Source organism: Pseudophryne corroboree, unplaced genomic scaffold (genome assembly GCF_028390025.1).
Source record: "Pseudophryne corroboree isolate aPseCor3 unplaced genomic scaffold, aPseCor3.hap2 scaffold_2254, whole genome shotgun sequence".
NCBI classification, from domain to species: domain Eukaryota; kingdom Metazoa; phylum Chordata; class Amphibia; order Anura; family Myobatrachidae; genus Pseudophryne; species Pseudophryne corroboree.
Window position 1 is genome coordinate 384 of NW_026968905.1, and position 6,328 is coordinate 6,711.

General features: G+C 34.7%; 2 non-coding genes across 2 annotated transcripts; both read right to left on the bottom strand.

Annotated features, from left to right (window-relative positions):
* Positions 1 to 487: 487 nt before the first annotated feature.
* TRNAN-AUU (transfer RNA asparagine (anticodon AUU)) lies at positions 488 to 561 on the bottom strand. Its single transcript has one exon. It is a non-coding gene; the product is annotated as a tRNA-Asn (tRNA).
* Positions 562 to 1,657: 1,096 nt separating this feature from the next.
* TRNAN-AUU (transfer RNA asparagine (anticodon AUU)) lies at positions 1,658 to 1,731 on the bottom strand. The gene has a single exon. It is a non-coding gene; the product is annotated as a tRNA-Asn (tRNA).
* Between the last annotated feature and the right edge of the window lie 4,597 nt (positions 1,732 to 6,328).

Sequence of the window (6,328 nt, forward strand, 5' to 3'; positions counted from 1 at the left end):
TTAGATATCACCTTGTTTTCACATTAAACAGACTTCCACATGAGAAAGCAGCAAGGATGCAGTGGCGTTAATGTTTCCTGGTGTCAACTTGTATTATTTCAGTAGACATTGAAATGAGGATGCATCTTGCTGCCTTTCCAATGAAGCAAGTTTAATTTAGTAATAGGTGAAAAACCATCCTTACAAAGGTGTTAATCAGAGACTTGGCTTTGTGGACACTTTTCAGAGAACAAATTTGTTAGCATAAAAATAAAGCCAGAAAATGAAGAGCTGTTTAATCACTCAATTGGATTTTTCTGCCAGCATATTTTTTTTCTCTGCAACCCACTGCTAAATTGTGCTTCCTAGCTGTTTTTTATAAAATCACTGAATCAAATCTAACTCTGATTACATCAGAGAAGGCCATGTACCCTACACCATAAGAGGAGGTTTGAAATTTTGACTTGTCTACTTAAATATCACCAAAATCTGATCACAAGGTTAATTACGTCCCTGGGTGGGATTGAACCACCAACCTTTTGGTTAATAGCCAAACACACTAACCGATTGCGCCACAGAGACACTTTGCAAAAAGTCCATACTGACAAAGGCTAATAAGCATACATCTAGAACGTTTCCTAGAAAAACATTAAAAAATCAATAATCTGGAGAGTTTTTGTAAGATGTTTCTTCCATCAACCAACGAATAAACACATTGGTACTTTCCCATGATGAGTGAGTGCTTCAGGATCTCTTGCACTTACATGGGCAGCAGAGTACTGCAATGGAAGCATGCTGGACCCATAACCCAGAGGTAGGCAGATTGAAACTATCCTCTGCTGTATGCTTTTTTTTTTTGTTAATTAAAGTAATCCAAAACTGGGATTGATATTTTGGCTCTTTTATTTTTACTTAAAGTACAATAACTTTTACCATTTTAATTTGTTTTAATAGTATATTGACAGTATTGTTGTCTTTCAAAAATCCACTTAATTTTCTTTACCCTATTATTAAATGGTAATTGACAAAAACAAACTACATTGTCACCAGAAGAGCAATACAAAATGTACAAGTGATATATTAAAATCATCTTTCCAGCTTGAATTTCAATGATGCATTGGGGCAACGATTTTGTGAGAAACATCTTCACCCTTAAATAAAGATTTTCTTAATTCCTTACCTGTGTGCTAATTAGATATCACCTTGTTTTCACATTAAACAGACTTCCACATGAGAAAGCAGCAAGGATGCAGTGGCGTTAATGTTTCCTGGTGTCAACTTGTATTATTTCAGTAGACATTGAAATGAGGATGCATCTTGCTGCCTTTCCAATGAAGCAAGTTTAATTTAGTAATAGGTGAAAAACCATCCTTACAAAGGTGTTAATCAGAGACTTGGCTTTGTGGACACTTTTCAGAGAACAAATTTGTTAGCATAAAAATAAAGCCAGAAAATGAAGAGCTGTTTAATCACTCAATTGGATTTTTCTGCCAGCATATTTTTTTTCTCTGCAACCCACTGCTAAATTGTGCTTCCTAGCTGTTTTTTATAAAATCACTGAATCAAATCTAACTCTGATTACATCAGAGAAGGCCATGTACCCTACACCATAAGAGGAGGTTTGAAATTTTGACTTGTCTACTTAAATATCACCAAAATCTGATCACAAGGTTAATTACGTCCCTGGGTGGGATTGAACCACCAACCTTTTGGTTAATAGCCAAACACACTAACCGATTGCGCCACAGAGACACTTTGCAAAAAGTACATACTGACAAAGGCTAATAAGCATACATCTAGAACGTTTCCTAGAAAAACATTAAAAAATCAATAATCTGGAGAGTTTTTGTAAGATGTTTCTTCCATCAACCAACGAATAAACACATTGGTACTTTCCCATGATGAGTGAGTGCTTCAGGATCTCTTGCACTTACATGGGCAGCAGAGTACTGCAATGGAAGCATGCTGGACCCATAACCCAGAGGTAGGCAGATTGAAACTATCCTTTGCTATATGCATTTTTTTTGTTAATTTAAGTAATCAAAACTGGGATTGATATTTTTGCTCTTTTATTTTTACTTAAAGTACAATAACTTTTACCATTTTAATTTGTTTTAATAGTATATTGACAGTATAGTTTTCTTTCAAAAATCCACTTAATTTTCTTTACCCTGTTATTAAAATGGTAATTGACAAAAAAACGACATTGTCACCAGAAGAGCAATACAAAATGTACAAGTGATATATTAAAATCATCTTTCCAGCTTGAATTTCAATGATGCATTGGGGCAACGATTTTGTGAGAAACATCTTCACCCTTAAATAAAGATTTTCTTAATTCCTTACCTGTGTGCTAATTAGATATCACCTTGTTTTCATATTAAACAGACTTCCACATGAGAAAGCAGCAAGGATGCAGTGGCGTTAATGTTTCCTGGTGTCAACCTGTATTATTTCAGTAGACATTGAAATGAGGATGCATCTTGCTGCCTTTCCAATGAAGCAAGTTTAATTTAGTAATAGGTGAAAAACCATCCTTACAAAGGTGTTAATCAGAGACTTGGCTTTGTGGACACTTTTCAGAGAACAAATTTGTTAGCATAAAAATAAAGCCAGAAAATGAAGAGCTGTTTAATCACTCGATTGGATTTTTCTGCCAGCATATTTTTTTTCTCTGCAACCCACTGCTAAATTGTGCTTCCTAGCTGTTTTTATGAAATCACTGAATCAAATCTAACTCTGATTACATCAGAGAAGGCCAGGTACCCTACACCATAACAGGGAGTTTGAAATTTTGACTTGTCTACTTAAAGATCACCAAAATCTGATAACAAGGTCAATTAGGTCCCTGGGTGGGATTGAACCACCAACCTTATGGTTAATAGCCGTACATACTAACTGATTGCGCCACAGAGACACTTTGCAAAAGTCCATACTGACAAAGGCTAATAAGCATTCATCTAAAACGTTTCCTAGAAAAACTTTAAAAAGTCAATAATCTGGAGAGTTTTTGTAAGATGTTTCTTCCATCAACCAACGAAGAAACACATTGGTACTTTCCCATGATGAGTGAGTGCTTCAGGATCTCTTGCACTTACATGTGCAGCAGAGTACTGCAATGGAAGCATGCTGGGCCCATAACCCAGAGGTAGGCAGATTGAAACTATCCTCTGCTATATGCATTTTTTTTGTTAATTAAAGTAATCCAAAACTGGGATTGATATTTTGTCTCTTTTATTTTTACTTAAAGTACAATAACTTTTACCATTTTAATTTGTTTTAATAGTATATTGACAGTATTGTTTTCTTTCAAAAATCCACTTCATTTTCTTTACCCTATTATTAAAATGGTAATTGACAAAAACAAACTACATTGTCACCAGAAGAGCAATACAAAATGTACAAGTGATATATTAAAATCATCTTTCCAGCTTGAATTTCAATGATGCATTGGGGCAACGATTTTGTGAGAAACATCTTCACCCTTAAATAAAGATTTTCTTAATTCCTTACCTGTGTGCTAATTAGATATCACCTTGTTTTCATATTAAACAGACTTCCACATGAGAAAGCAGCAAGGATGCAGTGGCGTTAATGTTTCCTGGTGTCAACTTGTATTATTTCAGTAGACATTGAAATGAGGATGCATCTTGCTGCCTTTCCAATGAAGCAAGTTTAATTTAGTAATAGGTGAAAAACCATCCTTACAAAGGTGTTAATCAGAGACTTGGCTTTGTGGACACTTTTCAGAGAACAAATTTGTTAGCATAAAAATAAAGCCAGAAAATGAAGAGCTGTTTAATCACGCAATTTGGTTTTTTTGCCAGCATATTTCTTTTTCTCTGCAACCCACTGCTAAATTGTGCTTCCTAGATGTTTTTATAAAATCACTGAATCAAATCTAACTCTGATTACATCAGAGAAGGCCAGGTACCCTACACCATAACAGGGGGTATGAAATTTGACTTGTCTACTTAAAGATCACCAAAATCTGATAACAAGGTCAATTACGTCCCTGGGTGGGATTGAACCACCAACCTTTTGGTTAATAGCCGTACACACTAACTGATTGCGCCACAGAGACACTTTGCTAAAAGTACATACTGACAAATGCTAATAAGCATTCATCTAAAACGTTTCCTAGAAAAACTTAAAAAAGTCAATAATCTGGAGAGTTTTTGTAAGATGTTTCTTCTATCAACCAATGAAGAAACACATTGGTACTTTCCCATGATGAGTGAGTGCTTCAGGATCTCTTGCACTTACATGTGCAGCAGAGTACAGCAATGGAAGCATGCTGGGCCCATAACCCAGAGGTAGGCAGATTGAAACTATCCTCTGCTATATGCATTTTTTTGTTTGTTAATTAAAGTAATCCAAAACTGGGATTGATATTTTGGCTCTTTTATTTTTACTTAAAGTACAATAACTTTTACCATTTTAATTTGTTTTAATAGTATATTGACAGTATTGTTTTCTTTCAAAAATCCACTTAATTTTCTTTACCCTATTATTAAAATGGTAATTGACAAAAACAAACTACATTGTCACCAGAAGAGCAATACAAAATGTACAAGTGATATATTAAAATCATCTTTCCAGCTTGAATTTCAATGATGCATTGGGGCAACGATTTTGTGAGAAACACCTTCACCCTTAAATAAAGATTTTCTTAATTCCTTACCTGTGTGCTAATTAGATATCACCTTGTTTTCACATTAAACAGACTTCCACATGAGAAAGCAGCAAGGATGCAGTGGCGTTAATGTTTCCTGGTGTCAACCTGTATTATTTCAGTAGACATTGAAATGAGGATGCATCTTGCTGCCTTTCCAATGAAGCAAGTTTAATTTAGTAATAGGTGAAAAACCATCCTTACAAAGGTGTTAATCAGAGACTTGGCTTTGTGGACACTTTTCAGAGAACAAATTTGTTAGCATAAAAATAAAGCCAGAAAATAAAGAGCTGTTTAATCACTCAATTGGATTTTTCTGCCAGCATATTTTTTTTCTCTGCAACCCACTGCTAAATTGTGCTTCCTAGCTGTTTTTATAAAATCACTGAATCAAATCTAACTCTGATTACATCAGAGAAGGCCAGGTACCCTACACCATAACAGGGGGTTTGAAATTTTTACTTGTCTACTTAAAGATCACCAAAATCTGATAACAAGGTCAATTAGGTCCCTGGGTGGGATTGAACCACCAACCTTTTAGTTAATAGCCGTACATACTAACTGATTGCGCCACAGAGACACTTTGCAAAAGTCCATACTGACAAAGGCTAATAAGCATTCATCTAAAACGTTTCCTAGAAAAACTTTAAAAAGTCAATAATCTGGAGAGTTTTTGTAAGATGTTTCTTCCATCAACCAACGAAGAAACACATTGGTACTTTCCCATGATGAGTGAGTGCTTCAGGATCTCTTGAACTTACATGTGCAGCAGAGTACTGCAATGGAAGCATGCTGGGCCCATAACCCAGAGGTAAGCAGATTGAAACTATCCTCTGCTATATGCATTTTTTTTGTTAATTAAAGTAATCCAAAACTGGGATTGATATTTTGTCTCTTTTATTTTTACTTAAAGTACAATAACTTTTACCATTTTAATTTGTTTTAATAGTATATTGACAGTATTGTTTTCTTTCAAAAATCCACTTAATTTTCTTTACCCTATTATTAAAATGGTAATTGACAAAAACAAACTACATTGTCACCAGAAGAGCAATACAAAATGTACAAGTGATATATTAAAATCATCTTTCCAGCTTGAATTTCAATGATGCATTGGGTCAACAATTTTGTGAGAAACATCTTCACCCTTAAATAAAGATTTTCTTAATTCCTTACCTGTGTGCTAATTATATATCACCTTGTTTTCACATTAAACAGACTTCCACATGAGAAAGCAGCAAGGATGCAGTGGCGTTAATGTTTCCTGGTGTCAACTTGTATTATTTCAGTAGACATTGAAATGAGGATGCATCTTGCTGCCTTTCCAATGAAGCAAGTTTAATTTAGTAATAGGTGAAAAACCATCCTTACAAAGGTGTTAATCAGAGACTTGGCTTTGTGGACACTTTTCAGAGAACAAATTTGTTAGCATAAAAATAAAGCCAGAAAATGATGAGCTGTTTAATCACTCGATTGGATTTTTCTGCCAGCATATTTTTTTTCTCTGCAACCCACTGCTAAATTGTGCTTCCTAGCTGTTTTTTATAAAATCACTGAATCAAATCTAACTCTGATTACATCAGAGAAGGCCATGTACCCTACACCATAAGAGGAGGTTTGAAATTTTGACTTGTCTACTTAAATATCACCAAAATCTGATCACAAGGTTAATTA